Below are 20388 nucleotides of genomic sequence, written 5' to 3'. Positions count from 1 at the left end.
CACTTCTGACGAGCCTTCCCCACCCTGCTTCTTTAGACACTTCTCCTCCCAGGAGAGAGGAGATAATCTTGCCCATCCAACGTGTTTTAATGTAGGGCTCTGTTCCTATAGATTTTGGATGCTACTGGAGAGGAGGCTCTGATCTGAAAAGAAGTCAGTGCTGTGCTTTGTACAGGTGGTACGTCGAAGCACGTTAGCTGCTTGGCAGGTTGCCAGGCAAGCAGCACCACACCTCCTGGTCTGCAGAATGTTAGCGAGAGAGTACATGGCCTGGCCTGTCAGTCAGGACTGGGTGATGTGGCTCCTAGCTGTGTGCAATGTGTCTGCCCTATGGCCTCTCTGAATCTAAGGTCAGGACTGACTGGGCATGCTGGGGGTAAGGCCACCTTTGGTAGCCCAAGGTATTGGCTGCTCAAGTGGTTAGGGGGTCGAGAGTTCAGCTAGGCCTGTCCTCTGTCTCCAGACCATGGCTACTACCTACATACACTTCAACGGAGATGTCTTCTAAAGAAATCTCACCACATGGTGGCATGATCTACACTTCAGTAAAGAAAACAGATTCCAGGTCTTCAACTCTTTCTGCTGAGCTTTCTTCCCATTCTAGGTTCAGTGAGACTAAAGGGGAGCTGGTCCTCACGTCCAGTGCCACCTCTGACACACCTGCACACAGCATCTAGGGGTGTACAGCATCTAGGGCAGCATCCAGTACACAGAGAGTAATAACTAATAACTAGAGACGCACAGATACATGACCTCTCCATGTCCCCTGCGCCACCCCCACCCCCACGCCCAGCAGCTCCAATCACCTTGCGTAAGGAGAAAGGACAGGGGCAGAGGGAGCCAAGTATTTGCTGAGAAGCAGCAGGTTCTCAGGGCCCAACTAGAAGATGAGGAACCTCTGGCAGGCAGGCTCAGGCTCTCCGTGGGGCAGGCCCTTTCTGCTGCAGCCCACGAGAGGGATGCGCCGGCTCTACCTGTGCACTGGGAAGCACGCAGGCCAGGGTCTGCTCGTCTGTGTTCACACTTCTATTCTGCAGCTGGCACCAAGGGCGTTCTGAGCTTAGGGGTGGGCAAACCCCCACAGCTTCCATGACTTATAGGCAGGCATTGCAACATTAAGCAGCTATTTGAGAAGAAGGGCCTTCATTTTCTGCTTCCCTACCCCGGCATTAATAAGGAAGGCACACCTAATTGCCAAGAATGGTTGATGCAATGAGAGAAAACTCTGAACGCCAGGGTCAGCGGAAAGAGCTGGCGCACCAGTGATTACTCTGACATTATCTTTCCTCTGTCTTAGCAGTTTCTTTTAAGGACAGTAAACAAATAGCAATTTCTTTGTACTTTGACTGGTAATTGTCTCACTGAACGAGTCCTGTAATTTTAATTGATGGTCCTCACTCTCATCACCCCATAGAAGGAAGACAGTCTCACAGCGTCCCCCAGGGCAGCCTAAGTCACCCGTGGTCCTAAACTGTTCCAATTTGTCTCCCTCAGGGAGAAGAGAATGAAAGGGAACGCTTGCATGTCTCAAGGGGCCTGGGAGCTCGTCCCAGGACACGGCCTTCACAGACGTTTAAATCGGGGAGCATTCTCAGTGAAGAACTGAAACTAAGCTCCAGGCTTAACTTCCTGCACGTTCGCTCCCTTTAGACAACACTGGCATCGATTTTCCCAGTTAACCACCAACAGGTGGGAGAGAAAGGCACACAACAAAATGTCATTTATAATTTAAAATTCATTATTGAAAAGGGCTCTGCGGTAATAGTCCAACTTCAATCATTTCAAAGATGCCTTCACAAAGGAGGATCCGCGTCCGTGACGGGAGGTCGTGAGGGTTCTCCAGTGTTACCGTCCACGCCTCAGCCCGCCCCTGCCACAGCCCTCCCGTCAGAAAGCTATTTTATATCTGGGGAAGTTTTATGCTGGCAATATATGACCAGAATACATGAAGGTCTTTTAAATTTATTTTCAATAACCCCGCTACTCTCTTCTCTCTGAAATATTTAGCATTTAACTCGTTCTTTCTGCTGCTAGCAAAGTCTCAGGTGCAGATGGCTTTGTAGAGATGGCAGAATGTCACACCAAGGTAATTGTTTCTCTTTATTTCCTCTAGATAAAGAATAAGTAATAGGCAAGTCTGAATTAACGGGCTCCGGTGATAACATAAACCAGGAGATTGAATTCGGCGTGGTCTGCATAATCGACTCTCCCCCTTCACTTCGGAAATTTGCCTGAGAATGAAGCTGGATTCGCTGGCCACTTCTAACACCCTGCTCTCGGGTAGGCATGTGGTAGTTCCTGCCCCTCTAGAAACGCTGAGTGGCAGAACTGCCTTCTGATAGTGACCCTGAAGAAGAGGCTGGGCAGGCAGGATCTGCCTCATGGGGCTCTCTGGGCAGGAGGCAGAGAAATTCAGGGAAGAAGGAGGTGAAAAGAAGAAGCAAAGAGTGGAGGCAAAGAAAGGAGCTTGAGGTCAACAGGAAGGCAGGAGAAGGTAAGTGCATGAGGCAAAGCAAAGACTCCAGCACCCAGACGAGAGTTGTGACGGATTTCTGAACCAAAAGGAATCAATCTCCAAATCCTCTGAGGCTTTGCCACTTAGTTCCAAGGAAATTATGTGAAGCTTGATTACAGAAAGATGAAGGAAGCAGACAGCCAGTGACTGATATATGTTGGGCGCCATGTGTCAGCCCCTCGATTTCCTTATCTTGTGTAAACCTTATTAATATTCAGTGTTAATATGCAGCCGACTTGGACTTTAAGTGAATATTGGTCTAAGCACTTGGTTTAGCTAAAGTACATTGTTACCATCTTACAAGTGCTCTTATACCTTCCAGAAAAATTCGATTCTGAGAACAAAGTTTGTTTTTTTCCCCCCTCCAAGCATTTTAAACAGACAAGGCATAAATATTCATGACGGATAGGAAAGCTAGCTAGAGAGAAGTTGTAGTGGATAAAATGATTCTGTGAAATTTTTATAGCCCGGCCACTAACTCTTACTCAGGAAAAAGTACATCAGATGTCAAATCTACTGTCCTCACCAATGGCTGTCTATTCTCTGAGGATAGAAAAGTCTCTACCATGCTCTCCCGAGACACCCCCACTCCAATCACAGCTTCTCTATTGTCCTTCCTGTGGAGAGTGGATTTCACTGACCTCATGTCATTTCATTTCATTGATCATTGAATCATCTATCTATCTGTAGATAGATAGATAGATGGATAGACAGAGAGAGAGAGAGAGAGACTATAATTGGAAGACTAATTTTTAAGTTCTTTCTCATGTGTGAACCCCAGGATGTGGCTGGACAAGGTCAGAAACCAAGCTAAGCCTGGGTCAGGGATACTCTACCTGTGGCTGGGATCATAGGATTCTTCAGATAGATCAGCACAAACTCCAATACCCACCTCAAGGTTACAACTTTGACCTTCGCTTCTTGGCAAAGTGTCTAAACCTGGGGCTGAGCCAGGCACATAGTAGTGCTTAGTAAATCATCGTATTAGTGAAGATTTTTGCATGTTCTGCCATTATCATGCTGCTCAAGGAGCCAATAGACTACTATCATCGATACGCAAATGTTTATCCACTGTGCTTAAAGTCTGGTTTAAAATAACTGTTCAGATGACTCACTAACTGACAATGGAAAAAAAATATATAGGGAGGAAGAAAGGAAGAAAGGGAGGAAGGAAGAGTGTTAAATACATTCCCCAATATGCTAATCACTTATTTGGCCTGTAAGAATATTGCTCTCATTTCTCAGGGGATGGAGCTGAATTCTCATAAACGATCAATAAACAGTTTCATCATTTTCTTTCTTAGTCTCTCTGTTATTCTGACACATTCCATTCCTTCCACATCTTTCCAACAGATTGCCATTATGTCGGGCATTACTTTATGCTGGTTATTCTGTCCAATGATTTCCATATTTGTCCTAGAAGCCTTCCAGAAGATCTGTGAAGATGGGGCTTATGATGTCGTCATCTTGCAGACGAAGAAACTGAGGCTGGAGAGCATACGTGGCTTGCCCAGGTCATAGAACCAGTTAGCACCAGAGCTGGGAACCCAACTGCTCTGTGAGATTCCCGAATCTCTGCTCTTCACCGATTTCCAGCGTTTCCCTCCTCGGGAAGACACAGGAGGACAGACTTGGCCCTCTAATGTTTTGTCTGCTTCTCTCTTCTGAGGGAACAACCCGCAGTTTTAATTGGCTTAGGCACAACTTTTCTGAAAGCATTGTCTTCAAACTTTGTTTAAAATTCTGCAAAATTCTTTTTTTTCTTTTCTTTCCTTGAGAAGTGCTGGCTTTCCAGGGAATTCAGAGAGAAATTTGCCCAGATAATTGAGAACTCTGTTCATGGGTACCGAAGCATACTTCTTGTTGGGGACATTTTATACTACTTTGTGCTTCAATTACTGAAAATTTCCTGTTGTCTGGTTTGTGTGACTTCAACGGCGATGACATCTGAGGCAGGTACCAATCCATTAACACCAGTGGGACAATTTTCTCTTTCTGAATATCATTCTGGTCAATATGATTGTGGAAGGAGTTTCATTAGGAAGCAAGCAAATTATGTGCTTCCAATGAATGTCCCCATTGAACTCCGAACCACTTTCGATGTTCCTCCAAGATTTTACTAATGAAAAATATGTAAGAATGAACCATATAACCAATTCCACGATTTTTTTCCTCTTAAAATTTATGCTGTGTAAAGCCCACACTGTGGCCTCAGTTGGATTTAGACTCACGCCGCTACCTTCATCCTCACGATTTATGATGTGACGTACACACAAACATTCTAAAAATACTACGGCTGCTCATCTGAAATTCTAACTTTACTGGTGAGCTACAAGTCGCCTGCCTCTGGTCTGCTTCTATCACTGACTTGGGTTTGAACTGCAGGAAGGATCATCTGTAACTGTGGTAACAGGCAGGGGATAAATAATGCATTTCAGGAGAGAGCCTTATTTTGTTGCAGTTTTAGAATGCATTCCCAATATTACAGGCCTGCAAATTTAATCTTAATTTCTTCTGTGGTTTTCTTTTTAAGATTCTCCATTGATCCCTCGAGTCAAGAAAACGTGTAGTTTATCATCTGCCTGATCAACAATGGCTGAGTTCACCCAAGTTGCCTCATCTGCTTCCTTCCATCAGATCAAGACAAGATTTTAATTTTTCATGAAGAGCAAATCTGTAGCTTTCTACATGGCCAGATAACTGGGGTAATTTGCTCACACACACTAATGCAGTTTCAGCTGGAGGCTCCTGAGGCCGCCTAAGCTGCCCCAGATTACAGAATGGAAAAGATGTGGCCTTGTCTGGTGGGGTGGGGTGTGCGTGTGGGATCTGGGAGGGATGGCAGGGTGGGTTGTGCACTGACCCCACAGAGTGTGGAGAGAAGTCACACCCCAAACACAAGGCAGTCCACAGATGTGTCCCCACAGTATACAGGTAAAAATGATTCCTTCTGTCTCAAAACCTTTGAATATTTTCCAAGTAAAGTGAAATTATTTGGATAATTCTTTAAGTGAAATAGAAAAATTTAAATGCTGGGGGAAAATCTAGAGGCATTTGAGTAAATTAAAATTTCTTAACTCCTTGTTACATGTTCCCGCATTATCTTGTGTTATTTCCTTCATAGCACTTAACACTACCTAACAGTCTTTCGAGTTTATTCACTTGCTAATTGTCTTCCTCCACGGGAGTGACAGTCCTAGGAAGACAGGGGCCTTTTGTGTCTTGCTCACGGCAGGTTCCCAGAGCTTAGACCAGTGTCAGAAACACACAAAAAAGCTAAGTAAGTGTTTGCTTAGCTCAGGGAATGAACCAGGAGCCACCAGCCCAAGTCTAGCCTGACTCCACTGATGATGTAACTGTAACAAGCGTGCACCGCCTTCTCTGAGACCCGGTTTCTTTCTCCAACTAAAGAGGATGATACAGTAGCCAAATGGAAACCACCCAGGTCTTCCTCCACCGCTGGATTTATGAACAAAATGTGGTACATAGGATGGTACATCATTCCACAATTAAAAAGAATGAAAAACCGATACATACAATAACATGGAAGAACTTTGAGAATGTTATGATCAGTGAAAGAACCCAGACCCACAAGGGCACATAGTGTGAGTCTGTTTATATGAAATACCCAGGAGAGGCAAATCTGTAGAGAGAAAAAGTGGACCAGTGATTGCCTCAGGCTGGGGTGGGGATGGGGAGTGCCTGTAAATGGGCATAAGGTTTATTTTGGGAGTGTCAGAAACCTTCTAAAATTAGATCGTAGTGACAGTTGCACAGCTCTATAAATATGCTAAAAACCATTGATTGGCACACTAAAAATGAATGAATTTTATGGGATAGAAATTATCTCTCAATAAAGTTGTTTAAAAAATAAAATACTATGTTAATGCTGTGAATTCTTTCTGTGGCCTCTGGGAAGGTGCTTAGTGATGTAGCTAATATAGCTTTCATCTGCTTAAACAAAATAAATCGCATACGAGACAAAAAAATTTTTTTTTAAAAGAGGGTGATATCTTCCCTCCCTCTCCATGAGGATCAAATGAGACAATGTTTGTGAAGACATTTAGCACTTAGAGCAGGAGAGAAAAGCTGATATGGAACTAAACGGAATGCTAACAGTGCTGATGTCACCCACCCGTGGCACTGAGGAGCAGAGTGGGCGGGACGCAGATGCCGGAGCCCTGTGCCTGGGCTTGAATCTAAGCTCTGCCACCTACTGGCCCTATGACCTTGGGCAAATTACTGCACCTCTGTAAGCCTCAGTTTCCTCATTTGCAAAATTGGGATTTTAATATCAACCTTATTGCCCTCAGACCTGAACCTGGTGTGGAATAAGCCCTAGATAAACATTTGCCATTATTACTTGAGTTTCTCATTGAAACTGAGGAGCTAAAATACTACCAAAGTGTTTGCTCAGTCATCTTGCTGCACCAAGGGTGAAAGGCGTTGCTACAAGTGCTGTTGGAATAGTAAAGAGCTTTCAAAGTCGCCAAGGTTTGGGCTTGGGAAAATGCCCCAATTTGACCTGGGCTGCCTCCTTGCTCTGGAGATGTCTGGCTTAGGTCAAGGGTAAGTCCATGTCGACCTGTGGCCACAGCTCTTGGAGAGCAGGTGATGCTCTCCATGCATGTATGAGTGCTGGGATCCAGCGTCTCCTCTGTCCCAAACAGTGTTTCCTGCTGTTTTCCCCAGCAGTGCCTCTCTTAGACTCTCAAATGACATCCACATGACCCTGAAGAAATGCTTCACTAGATGATGGGCCTCTGTTTTCCCTGGGAAGAGAAACTCAAATTTTAAATGAGATTTCTCCCCGCAAGCCTTTACCTATGCAAGAAGAGAGCATTCCCTATGAGCAGTGGGCCATGCAATTCATGTTTGAGGCCTGTGCGGGAGGAGTAAGGAGGGGAGACTGGCCAGCTCATGACATAGACACGGTCCTGGTAAGTCCCAGACACCTGAAGACAGTGGCTGCCAGGGGCTGGGAACCATGTTGCTCGTTGAGGATATTCTGTGAGCGGGGCACATGTCTGGTGTCTCCACAAGCCTCAAGTGTGTGGTCCAGGTCCCTGTGGCCTTGAGATGTCTAACCCCTGCTCGGGAGTTGGGTTGTAGGTTTTCCTTCTTATCCTAATCACTCATGAGCTACCAAGCATTGCTGTGGAAGGAGCTCATCACAGGTGCTTAGATGCCTGGCTCAAAAGATTTTCTTTGTTCATTCATCCAACAAATGTTTATGAGTGCCCACTATGGGCTAAGCTCTGTGGTAATGTCTGGGTTCACAAGGGTGACAAGTCAGACACAGTCCCTTACTGCAAGGAGTGACCCAGAATTGACCTACCATCAAGATGGAGAGTTTAGCTACCTGGACGGCAGCCTAACGCAGGGATAAGGCTGTAAACACCTGAGTCCTGTCCACAGCATCTAGAAGGGCACCCCTACAGCGACCTGCCAAAGAACAGGCCGAGAGCACTGCGCCCCGGCTCCTGAGGCTGATTTGTCTTGAGGAGGAGGGAGGGAAGGAGGGAGGGATGGCAGCTGACACAGGTGGAAACAGAAAGCATCTGAGAAAGACGAGCAGGACCACAATCAGGCAGTCTGCCTGTGGACGCAGTCCCAGTTTCAGCAAAAGCTGATGCTAATTGAGGCAAAAGGAAAGAAAATGCCACGCAAGTTGTTTGTTTGAAACAGGAAAAGGAAGCCAGACTGCAGTGCCAAGAGACACAAACTCAGATCCGGGTTTCTGGCTGGCATTCTCTGGAGTCAGCGCCACAGGGTGACACTGACTGTGTGCAACTCAGGACAAGCGAGTCTGTTAAAAACGGCCAGGCTCCTGTGGGACATCATCGGCAAGGGGTGGGGGCTGCCAAGAGGTCAGTCTGAGCTCAGCCCCGTTTGTCATAGGTCCTCAAAAATGGCTCGCTTCCAGAGGAATGCTGCAGGGCCTAACAGAGGCTGACCTCTCACCCTGCCCATCAACACACATCGCCTCCCGCCAGGGAAGCGGGTTACCTACAGCAGGGCCATGCAGCTGCCCTTGGTCCAAGAGCAAACACAGATCTATGGGCCCCAGCTATCATGAGAGTGAGCAGGTACAAGGGGACCTTTCCACCACGGCACACACCGAGCAGGATGGTAGGTGATGAGAAGATGGTGTGTGTGAGGCGGGGAGTCCTAAGACTCCCCATGAAGGCTAGAGGCTTGGGAGTCCCTCAGCCAGTGCAGCAGTCAGCTGCAATTTGATAAAAGAAGAGAGGCTCACAGCACACCCACAGGTGGCTCTGCATCCCCGGGGAACGATGGCCCTCTGGCCCCTTGCTAATAATCCACAAGGGTCGCATAGGAGTGCTGGACAGAGACCTATGAGCTCTCACGGACTAAAGCCATCTTCAGAGAGAGAGCCAAGCACCCAGCAAAGGGTGTGTGGCCGGAGGCAGGCCTTTGCTCACGTACCACATCTTTACACGTATGCACACTGTGGTGAGCCCACGCCCAGAGCCCAGACCAGCAAAAGGGCTAGGATGTGCTGGCTGAGACTACGACTGGACTCTCTAAAGCCAGACCTTCTAAGCCAGCCAAGTCATGGGCTAGCCATCATTATCATGGACCATAGACCACTCCCGACCTCGGCCTTAGACTGGCCTTTTTATTTAGTCTGGAGGCCAAGGCCCGTTCGCCAGCCATGCTTTTCCGTTTGGGGCCACTGTTTCACAGAGCTTCTCCTGATCAGTTTTTGTGGTTCAGCCAGGTACCTGTGGGGCAGGTGGGAGTCTAGGCAGGGTCAGAGGGGTCTCAGCAGAAGACGAAATCCTCTCCTGCTGTCAGTCCTGCCACGCAGCCTGCAGGATGCCTCCTTAGCCCCTCATTTAGGAGAGTGTCCCAAGCCCTCTGTACTGGAGGGGCTGGCTGCTAAGTTTCTACTGCCTCCCATGGCCTGCCGGGTCTCCCAGCAAGAGCATTTACTTCCATTTTATTCCTCTGGACCTTTCTCTCTCCTACCCCCACTCAAAATTTCCAGCATTCATCACTCTCTATGCCCTGGCTCCAGATACTTGGCTGCCTTTCGGCACCCCAAACGGGGCTCTGCCATCCCTGCCCCTTGTCCACCTTCCCCCAGCTGTACGTCTGCCCAAGCAGCACGCACACAAGGGTTCTTTGTCCCCTGGGTGTGGAACCTACTCTGCTGCACAACAAATTGGGCAATTTCTTCATCTCCCTTGAACCAAATGAAAGACAGCAGCGGCAGTAGCACTATTGCTTTTTTCTGAGCCCCCTTTTTGCAGAAAATTGAAATGCCAGAAGAAGAAAGCTTTTTGCGAAAGAGATTTCACTCAAAGGTCTTCTGGCATAGAACTTTGAAGATGACATTGGAAAAAAGGCCACTTACACAAATAGGACTTTTTTTTTTTTTAAGAAATAGAATTAAAATCCCTGTTTTCTTGACTAATCAAGAAAGGAAAAGCAAAATATGCTCACGGGCTTACGTGTGAGGAGAGCTATATTCTCCCACGTTTATGAGAACCATCATGTGTCAAAGAAAAACTGCTTTCACATAAGGCTTGAAGCAGCTCATCTGAGGATTCCCATCCTGCTTTTGCCTGACGGCCTCCACTTCGTCGGCCTCCACTGCCTGATCTGTACGTGGCAGGGGCACTTTCTACACACTGCTCTGCGACATCGTCTACTGTCTCTTAAGTGACAAGAGCCTGGTGCCAGCATTGAGGACTCTTCAAAGCCATCCCCACTTCTGCAACCGATGTCGGTCTCAGGCCCTCAGCGTCCCACTCAGCAAAAGGAGGACGTGTCCTTCGTTACTTTGCACAGTCATGAGGATAAATCGAGATCATGAGTGTGAGACGGCTTAGAGCTGTCTAAATGTAAACGCCTTGTATTTACTCATTAAGTAACGATTCTTACTGCTTCAGGAAACATGCTATGCAATTCTGGCTAAATTTCAACCCAGGTATGACGTGAGGGGCAACTTTACCCAAAGAACTTTCCCAGCTCTTCTCTTGTTTTTATCTCTTTGTCAAGGATTTCAATACATTTATATTCCCCTTGATAGTAGCTGTGAATTTTGGTGTAAAAATGAAATGTGACTGCCTCGGGTAGTGCCATTGCTCTGCCCAGAAAAACAAAACAAAACAAAACATTTATGAGACATTCTTGAGCATTGAGAGCCTCTCTCTCAACGCTGCAGAGAGGACCCTGCTGTAGCCCCCATGCAGGACACAAGGAAGAAGGCAGAGCTCACATTCACAGCCGGCTCTCTTAAGAAATATCTGCCTGGAGACTCGGAGAGGAACCGGAAAGCAGGAGGGAGCCCTTCACGGGCAGTTAATGGCGCTGCTTCCCATGTAGGCAAACCTTGCCACTTCTGGCTGATTGGGAGGATGGCCAGCCTATGGGAGCAATGGCTGAATTTGGGAGCATTGAAGGTAAACTCTAATTTAATTTCAGTTTTGCAAAACTCAAACTAGAAATGGGCAGGACTAGCTGTTCTGCGAGGTCCTTTAAACCCACTTAAGAAGAGGTAAATGGCTTCTAATCAGCAAATTCCAAGTAAATATGCAAATGGGAGCAGCCCAGGCAGCAGCAAACAAGCTGTTATCTTGAGTGGGTTGGCTGGGCAGGACGCACCCTCTGATGCAGGCTTGCTGACAAGCTCGGGGTCTCAGCAAACACTCGGGCCCTGGAAAACTTGGCCAGCTCCAGGCTATCAGGTGCTGTGGGTGAGGGAGGTAGAATGGCTGAGGTCTGTTGTACATGGGCACAAGTTGGTCCTGAACCGTGGTTCTCTGAGGGAGTGCAGGAGACAAAATCTCCTTTAAGTGGCAAATCACTCTCTTTTCCAGTTCTAGAATATGTTGTCTGTCTTCCTGTTGGCAAATGCACACATTCCCAAGGTGGACAGGAAGTACTTGCCAATGGAAGTATCTGCAATCACAGCAGGATTAGCTCACACTCACAAACACATAAACTTCACGTAGCCATAAATAAAACACGGGCTCCTAAGGCCATGCCACTCTGAACGTGCCTAATCTCATCTGATCTCAGAAGCTAAACAAGGTCGGGCCTGGTTAGCACTTGGATGGGAGACCACCTAGGAATACCAGGTGCTGTAGGCATTAAAAATAAATAAAATAAGATAAACAAAACAAAACAAAACACGGGCTCGTGGATGAGAGAGAGAGTGAGTGAGGGATGGGGTAGGGGACTGAGATAGAAGGACAGAGACAGTGAGAGAGGAAGGGGCTAAGGGGTAGAACGGCAGGAGAGAGAGACTGAGAGCAAGAGATTGACAGAGACACTGACCAAGACAGCAGCGAGTGAGAGACTGTGAGAGTATAAGGGAGACCTAAAGAGAGGAGAGCGAGGAGGGGGTGGTCAGGGAGCAAAGAGACCAAGAAGGGGCAAGGAAGACAGAACTTGAGAGAGGTACACAGAGACAGAGAGAGAGAGGCTGAGAGACCGAAGGAGAGGCTAAGAGAAGGAGAGGGAGAGAGAGGGTGATTTCTGTAAGCAATGGGAGAAAAGGACATTGTTCTCAGCAAGTATTCTCTCCCCTGTTCTGGCCTTCCGTTTCTTTAAAACTAGCTCAATCATCGACCGCATCTGAAAATGCTTTTGAGGAGATAGGTGAAGAAAAATGAGTTCCCTATGAAAAAATCTATCACTCAACACAAGGTGCTATCACTGGCTTGCACTAAGAAGGCAGAGACAACCCCTCATGGCTGATTGGTGTGCTAGGAGAAGAGCCTCTGGCCCCAGCTCCTGGTCCACAGTGAGATGGCTCAGGCCACAGCCAGGAGCAGGAGAGGGACAGCCTTACAAAGACCAGGGAGCCTGAGAGCTGGAGCTGCCAAGGGGGGTGGAGAGGGGAAGGAGCTTAAGACTGCCCTGTCTTCAGGACCACATCCCTACAGATGCTCCACAAAATCATGCAAAGTAACATCATCCACATCTGACCGATGAGGAAACGGAGGCTCAGGCAGGATAACTCGCTGGAAGTTATGTAGCCAGCAGGAGGAGAATCTGGGGCTTCACATCTGCAGAGGCCCCTGACTCCGGCCTCTAGAGAAGAGGACTGTGGTTTGTCAGGATTTCTACCCATCTATACTGCCCTGACAGTGCCTAGGGGACATGAGTCTGGCCCTGGAACCCAATCCACCAGTGAATCACAAAGAAGAACTGGTAGAGACTGTTCAGAGCAGGCAGATACCAGGAACAGTCTTAAGTTCTTTTTAAAGCACCCTGTGAGCTCAAGAGGACCCCCACTGTGGGCATTGACCATGAGAGCATGGAGGCGGGGGCGGGGGGCTGGGGAGGGGAGCCTGACACAGAATTCTTGGTCTTACTGCCCAAGTCATGCCTTTACATCTGTGCTTAGCACGTGCCACTTCCAGGGTCACGAAGCTCAGGATGATCACGCACAGTAAAGGGCAGATGCCCACAACTTATGCTGCTGCCTGTTTGGTATTCTCTTCCTCCTGCAATCTGAGCTGTCACCATCTTTCCTTGCAGATGATGGAGGATGAGCCGCTCTGAGGTTAAGCATCACTCATGGGGGGCCCTGGATACATGACAATAGGGTCCTGTTTTGGTGAATTGTTCTGCTAACAGTCTACCTCTGTGACCTCAGATAAGCGACTGCCTCTAAACCTCAGGTCTTCTCTATTAAATATAAAATTTCTAACTTATCAGGTCATGACGAGACTGTCCTGACCTGGTGATGTAAACATTTTAGCTCAGTGCCTGGTTGATGGATATTTCTCACCCGGGAAAGGTGAGTCGGCCATGAGAAGAGGCTGCTTCGCCCTCCATGGGCGCTACAACGTGTGGCAGAGCCTCCACTCACCATCTCGCCGTCTCCCACGGCACTCGGCTGAGACTTCCATGGAGCCTCAGCAAAGGGCTAGCACCTCGGACTGTCTCTGATTTCAGGAACATCCTGGGAGACCTGGTCTGCCTCTGATCCTGCTGCTGTGGGCCTTGGATTCTGTATTGTTAGGACCTAGTGTGGAGTGCGAGGTCTGAAAACGATGGTCTAATCCAGCACTATCACTTTATAGATGGGAAATCTGATGTTCCAGGATGGAAGGAGTTGTGCTCCAAAGATAGTTAAGGAGCTAGAATCAGACCTCTTCCCACATAACTGTGTTTTACAGGACTGGAAAGTATATATATGTATATATAATTATATATATATATATATATATATTTCTTTCTTTCTTTCTTAACTGAATTTTCTAATTTTGATTTTGTTGCTGGAATTATTATGTGTTACTATTTTTTAAAAAATGCCAGGAGAAATGAAGTGATCATTGTGGGAGGTTGTCTTTTTGGTAAGAAACCTATACAGACTGATAATGGAGCATCTCCATTCACGTACAGGGTGGAGATCACGTGTTTATCTCTGAGTGAGAAATGCTATTAAAAATGTAGGCTTGGAAGAAAACTCCCAAATCATTGTCAATTTTCATTCTTGGGGAAAACGAAAACACTGAAGCAAGAACTTCCTAAGGGGTGCGGGGGTGGGCGCTAGGCTGTGAATGAACTTGACATGCTTCAGAGGATGTACCTTCACCCTAATCTCATAGACCCTGGGATGCTCCCCACCTCTAAATGGACCTCCCCTCCGCACTCCCCCACCCACGCCCAACTGCTTTTGGACCCCTAACCCTGCTCCTCTGGCATCTGATCTTTTTCTGGGGACTGCGCATGAGAGATTCAGAACCTGGGACCCTGAAGCTCCTGCCGTAGGATCTGCCCAAAAGGCCATCCCACAAGCCCTCAGTGAGCACAGGGCCGGGGCACTGGGAGCGGCCATGCAACAGTGTTTACTGAGCACAGCCGGTGCCACTGGAAGCTAGATCCCTCCTTCCTTAGACTCCTGTCCCGACACGAGGTGCTACCAATCAGGCCAGCAGCATCCAGAACACTTAAGAGAAACACCAAGCTCTGGACCTCTGAAATGAAGGGGTGGGCCCTCAGGAGAATCCACCTTCGGCTCAGTGCTAAGGAACCTCTACCCAGCTTAGTACCTAACCCTAACCCTCTGTGAAAACCTGCTTCCTGTTCAGAAACTCTCATCGCACTGAGTGTTGGGAAGGGCCAGGTGTGATGTGGAGAGACGGGGAATCTAACCAAGCTGACAATGTAATCATTGTGTGCACATGCTGTTTATGCCAGCGACTTTCATTGTGACTATGTCAGGTGGCATGAAGGGAGGGCCTCCAATTTCCAAGTGAGGAACACTCGGCATCTCTGAGGTTCTATCCAGAAGGCTTTATCACCCCAGATGTCACCCATGCCCTCAGGAGAACCTTGGGATGAGACTCCTGAAACATTCTCAGAAGACAGGTACAAGCCCAGGTACCAATATGGGTCCTGGGGAGAAACCTTCCCTTTCAGAGCACACACAGCACACTGTGTCTCACCCCTCAAATAACCCCTATCTATCTCCTCAGCTCTATGTTGTCTAAGGGGGCTCCTTGTCTCTGCCAGGATGGCTCTGAGTCCCCTCTGGGGGTTGACAAAGGACAGAGAGCCACTTATCACTGACATTTGAACAGATGCTCATACACATAAGCCAGGTCACCTGTGCTCTGGAAGCAAGTCTCTAGCCTGATTGCTGCGAACAGTGACATCATCTCCTACAGCTCATCCATTTTGCCAGGAAATGCCCATTTCCATGCTAACTTTGACTGCCAGGAACCAACATCTCATTACAAGTCATCCTTTTCTTTGTCAAATTTGTTTCTCCTTTTAAACTTTATTTACCTGCCCTGGTTTATGTGTATTTTCTCAAAAGACTCCCCACCCCATCCTTTATGCAAGTCACCTCTCATCCTTTTTGCCTCGTTCATGTTTTTGTTTGGTCTTATTGTGTTTTGCTTTGCTTTAAAAAAAAAAAATCTACATGGTGTCATAAAAAAAAATGAAAGAAAGACTACATTGAAAGTGTTTTTCTCAGGTATCACAGAGTATCAGTAAGCTGTGTGGCAGAATGATAATCTTATCTACCTCTTAGTCTATTTTGACCTGTGAATGAATTAAAAATAAGGCACATGGAAATCTTTGGCACATAAGCATTATTATATCAGTCTTGCCAGAGCTTGATGAATTTTATGGTTTTTATTAGGAGGCTAGATTTTGGTATTGTTGATCATCACTATTGTTTATTTTCTATTAATTTTTGCTCTTTATTATTTTCAAATTCTTGAGTTGACTCTTGGCTCTTTAATTTCCAACTTTTCTAATTTTCTAACATTATAGTCATTGAAGGCTATGATTTTCCCTCCAAGTATCACATTAGCAGCATGCTTTGTACTTTGATATATAATGAATCCATTATTGTTCAGTTTTAAACATTCAATAATTTTCACTATGACCTCTCCTTTGACCTTTGAATTTAGAAGCATATTTTTAAGTTTCTAAATGTATGAATTTGCAGTGGGCTTTTTGTTATTGATTTATAATTTTATCACACATTGGTAAAAGACTATAGTCTATCAGTTACTTACTATTTTTTGGAGTTTTTTGTGGCCTAGAATATGTTAATTTTAGTAATTGTATATGTAAAGAATGTATACTAGGTTCACAGTGTTACATATAGTGACCAGATTAAGCTTATTAATTATAATGTTCAAATATCTAATTTTTAATGATTTTGTTTGCTTGATTTTATGAAATATATTTTAAAATATCCCATTGTGATGGTGAATCGGACAATTTTCTCCTGTAAATCTGTAGGCTGTGCTTTATGTATATTTAGTACCTATATTGAGCGCATATATGTTCCTAATTGTTATGTCAGTTATGTCTTCCCAGTGAATTGTTTGTCTTCAGTACACAATAAATCTAAGAATGTGTCTGTATCTTAATGCATACTTTGAGATTAATGCTACTACAAAGCATTTTTTTCTTTTAGTATGTGTTAGTATACATTTTTCTTTGAATTTCATTTTAAATTTTGTGTCATTATATTTGGACCTGACTCTTATAAATAGTACAACTCTAGAGTTTAAAATTTCACTCTGAGAATTACTGGTGACTAACAGATGAGTCCAACCCATTAGTAATTATTACTGATACATTATACATTTTTGCCATCTTATCTTATTCTTATTTATGCATTATTGTTTTTATTACTTTATATTATACTTTCACTTTGCTTGATTTTTTTCTATTTTCCTACTTTGTATTCAATGGGTTTAGTGTTATTTATCCAACCTCCTCTTTCCACTCTTCTGTGTTAGAAGTTACACTCTGTATCTATTCTTTTATAGGTTGCCCTTAAATTTTTAATATCCATTTTTAATATCCATTTTGACTTAAAACCTGAAGTTTATATATTATTAGGGCCTGTTATCTTCTCAAATAATACAAAATCATAAAATGCTTTACTGCTGGTCATCATTATTACCTCCCATCTCATAGTTAAATACTCTAAAACTAGTCATCTTATTATTGCTATTTTTCTATAGTCAGTGCTTACTTATATCCACCCATGTGTCTGACTATTGGCTTTTCTCACTAGTAATATTTGTATTTCATTATTATCTTCGGGGTCCAATTTGCTTTCTATTAAAGTATATTCTTTTTTTTTTCTTTTTTCTTTTTACTGCAAAAAGCTTTATTGTTTCAATTTGGTCCAAGGCATGAGAGAGGGCTCCAGAGTGGTTGAAAGTCTGCCTAGTGATTGAAGGGAGAGGCTCAGGCACAAGGCTGACACCGCAGGGATACAGAGGGGCCCCTCAAAAGCCTCTAGGCTCCAAAAGTTCCTAGTCATGCTTGAGAGTGAGCGTCTTGAAGAGATACTCACCATCCCAGCCTGGGGTCCAGCTGGCTGGCCTGTGGATGTTAGTCAGGTGGTCGCCCATCTTCTTGATGAGTTTAACCTTCTCATATAGGGAGTGGTTCTCCAGAAAGTCAGAGATTTTGGTGTCTGCATCAGCAGAATCCAGAGCATGCAGATCCAAAAGGGCCTGGTTCAGGTTCTTCTCCATGAGCATGGCAGTTTCCACGGCATCCTGAGTTTTACTTCACTCATCTTGGGAAGCCTTTTGCAGGGCCTGGAAGAAGGTGCAGCTGCCATGCTGGTTTTGCATCTTTAAGTGATGCTCAGCACTCTCCTGTTTCTCCTTGGCCACCTTGTGAGAGAAGTGGGCCATGACTTCCAGAGTCACATTGCCACAGTTGAAATAGAAGCCCACAGAGAGAGGTAGATGTAGGAGGCCTGCAGATGCAGGTTGACCAAGTGATCGACTGTGGCCTCTATCTTGGTGGAATAGTTCTGACAGATTTGACAGCTCGTGGTTGTTCAGCAATGAGTTAAGCTCAAAAAAATGGTGTTGACAGGTCTCCGAGGCCAAGGATAGTTGAGAAGGTTCCGAAGGTTGTGACTAGAAAAGAGGTTGGACGGTGGTCAGAAGCTGGAAGAAGGGTGTCCTTGGGCCTGTTCTGTCCAAACACTGTTGAAGCAAGAGACATAGTGGAGGGACTGCTGAGAGCACTGCCTAAAGCATATTCTTTGGTAGCTCTTTCAGAGAGGGTCTGTGAACGGCAACTTCTTGACTGTTTGTCAGGAAGTATCTTTGCCCTCACCCTTGAAAAGAATTCTAAGCTATTTTCCCTTATATTTTGACAAAATTATTTGATGGCCTCCACTTTTGCTGATGAAAGGTTTGCAATCAGTAATTGTTCTTTTGCAGTCAATCTTTTTTTTTTTTTTGTCATTTTGATTGCTTTTTATCTTTGGTATTCTGCAGTTCACTCTGAAATAATTTGTTTTTATTCCATTCGGGACTTGGCGTGCTTCTTCAGCCTGAGAATGTATATCTTCCTTTAATTCTGAGAAATTCTTAGTGAATATTACCTCCAATGTTTCCTCTCTGCCATTCCCTCTATATTTTCCTTATTGACCTCCCTATTCTTTCTTCAAAAATCTTAATATCTTTTAACAATAGCTCAACAATATCTTAATATTTTTCTCTCAATATCTGTTTTATACGTTCCATCTTTGTGTTTCTCTGAGTTGTTTTCAGGGTAATTTCCCCAGAGCCATCTTCTAGTTCAACAATTCTCTTTTCAGCTATGTCTAATGTGCTTTTTAACCCATCCATTGAGTTATCAATTGTAATAACTTTAATTTCTAGAAATTCTACTTCTTCAAATTTACCTCTGTTTTTTTTCTCTATAATTCTTTCTTTACAATTCTCCCCTCTCTTTCAACCATTTTAATCATTTCAAACATGAATTGCACTTTTACGTTGTTTTATTGTCTGAAGATTCTGGAGGACTTAACCCTCCTGTGTGCTGAGTCTGTTAACTCTTCCTCATGGCAAATGGCTTCATTATAATCTGCAATTTTATATTTTTATATTTTAGGCTCTATTTTTCTTTTTCTCATGGGCATCCCATACATTCTGGTGTGAAGGTATTCTTTTAAAATGGATTTACATGTATTTCTTCTAGGATCCCTAGTGGTTTTACTAATCTGAGACTTATCTTCAAGTTAATTTCTAGGTTCAGAATTTCAGCACCATGTAAGTAGTGTAAATTCAGACCATGACACAATTCTGTGGAGCAAACTCCAGCAGATCAAAAATTACTGGCTCTGGAGGTAAAATTTCCTTAGTCCCTGGGAGTTGCCCAGGTTTGGGCCTATGTCAGGGCCTGCTGATATGGTGCAGGCCCACCCCACACTTGCTGTCCTGCATCAGTGTTAAAACCCTTGCTACAAGCCCTGAATCTGATACTGCCCCCTCAAACTGAAGGGTGCCATGACATTTGGTTTGCTCTCTAATGAGTGCCTTTGAGAGTTCTTTGTTCATTTAGAGCACCTAGGAATTCCCCTTACCTTCAGGTTTAGACATATATTTAGAAAACAAGCAAAAAAAAAAAACTTTTTTTTTCTAATAATATTTTATCTGACATTTATATTTGGAGTGGGGAGAGTGGCGGGGTCTGGTGTAAACTCAGATTATCCTCCTGTAGGAAGTTACATCTTCCAGCCTCTTGCCTCAATATTTGTTTTCTTCTGAGGTAAAAACCAGCCTGCAGCCAATTGTTGCTTCAAATTCCACAAAGTTAAAGGAAAACTCCAATAGTGAAACACAGAGCTCTAGCATGTGTAATAAGAATAACAGACCTACCGTGTGCCAGACACTGTACTAAGCCCTGTAGCCATACCTAGACATTTGATCTACATGACAGCCCTTTGAGGTAGGTAATATTAACCATTTTATAGTTAAGGAAACTAAGAACAGAGAGATCAAACACGTGCAGCAGCTATGTGATTAAGAATACCTAGATAACAGCAGAAAGAGGAGGAAAGGAAGGTGTTTTCACTTCCTTAGAGTTGGGGTGGTGGAGGATTTCTTACGTGATGGTCTCACAACTTTTATCTGCTACTGCGGCCTTAATGCTGGCCTCTCCTGCATAAGATGATATTTGCGGGGATGTCTTTTTCACGACGTTGTGTCATTTAAATGCGTAATTTAATTTCCTTGAAAGCTTTCCAAGTCCGACATCACACAGGCGTGAGTTCGCTGAATCACTGGTGCCATCACTAATGTCCCAGGAACATTGGCTCACACGGAATCTCACAGTCTAAATATATTTGCAGACAATTTTGGACACCCTGCCAGCACAGAATACACGAAGAAGTAGTAGTTTTTGAAGATAAAAAATGTTCAACAACCACATCCTTAGACCTTGTGGGATTCCTAGCATAGATTTTGATCAGCTGAGTCTGAATTTCAAGGGGCTGAAACGTATCTGAAACTCTGAAATCCTGATGTCACTTTGAAGAGCAGAGTCTGGTTTATGCACACATTTATCTCCTTTACAACGGTTCAAAGAAGGAGGCC

At 44.9% G+C, this 20388-nt stretch overlaps 1 protein-coding gene and 1 pseudogene across 1 annotated transcript in view; one reads left to right on the top strand and one right to left on the bottom strand.

Annotated features, from left to right (window-relative positions):
- FSTL4 (follistatin like 4) overlaps positions 1-20388 on the bottom strand; it is a 350131-nt gene that overhangs the window by 243159 nt on the left and 86584 nt on the right. The window lies entirely within an intron of this gene.
- Positions 11522-11640, top strand: LOC118606118 (annotated as a pseudogene).

This window comes from Rousettus aegyptiacus, unplaced genomic scaffold (genome assembly GCF_014176215.1).
Source record: "Rousettus aegyptiacus isolate mRouAeg1 unplaced genomic scaffold, mRouAeg1.p scaffold_m13_p_7, whole genome shotgun sequence".
Taxonomy (NCBI): domain Eukaryota; kingdom Metazoa; phylum Chordata; class Mammalia; order Chiroptera; family Pteropodidae; genus Rousettus; species Rousettus aegyptiacus.
This window is presented reverse-complemented; position numbering and strand designations above follow the sequence as displayed.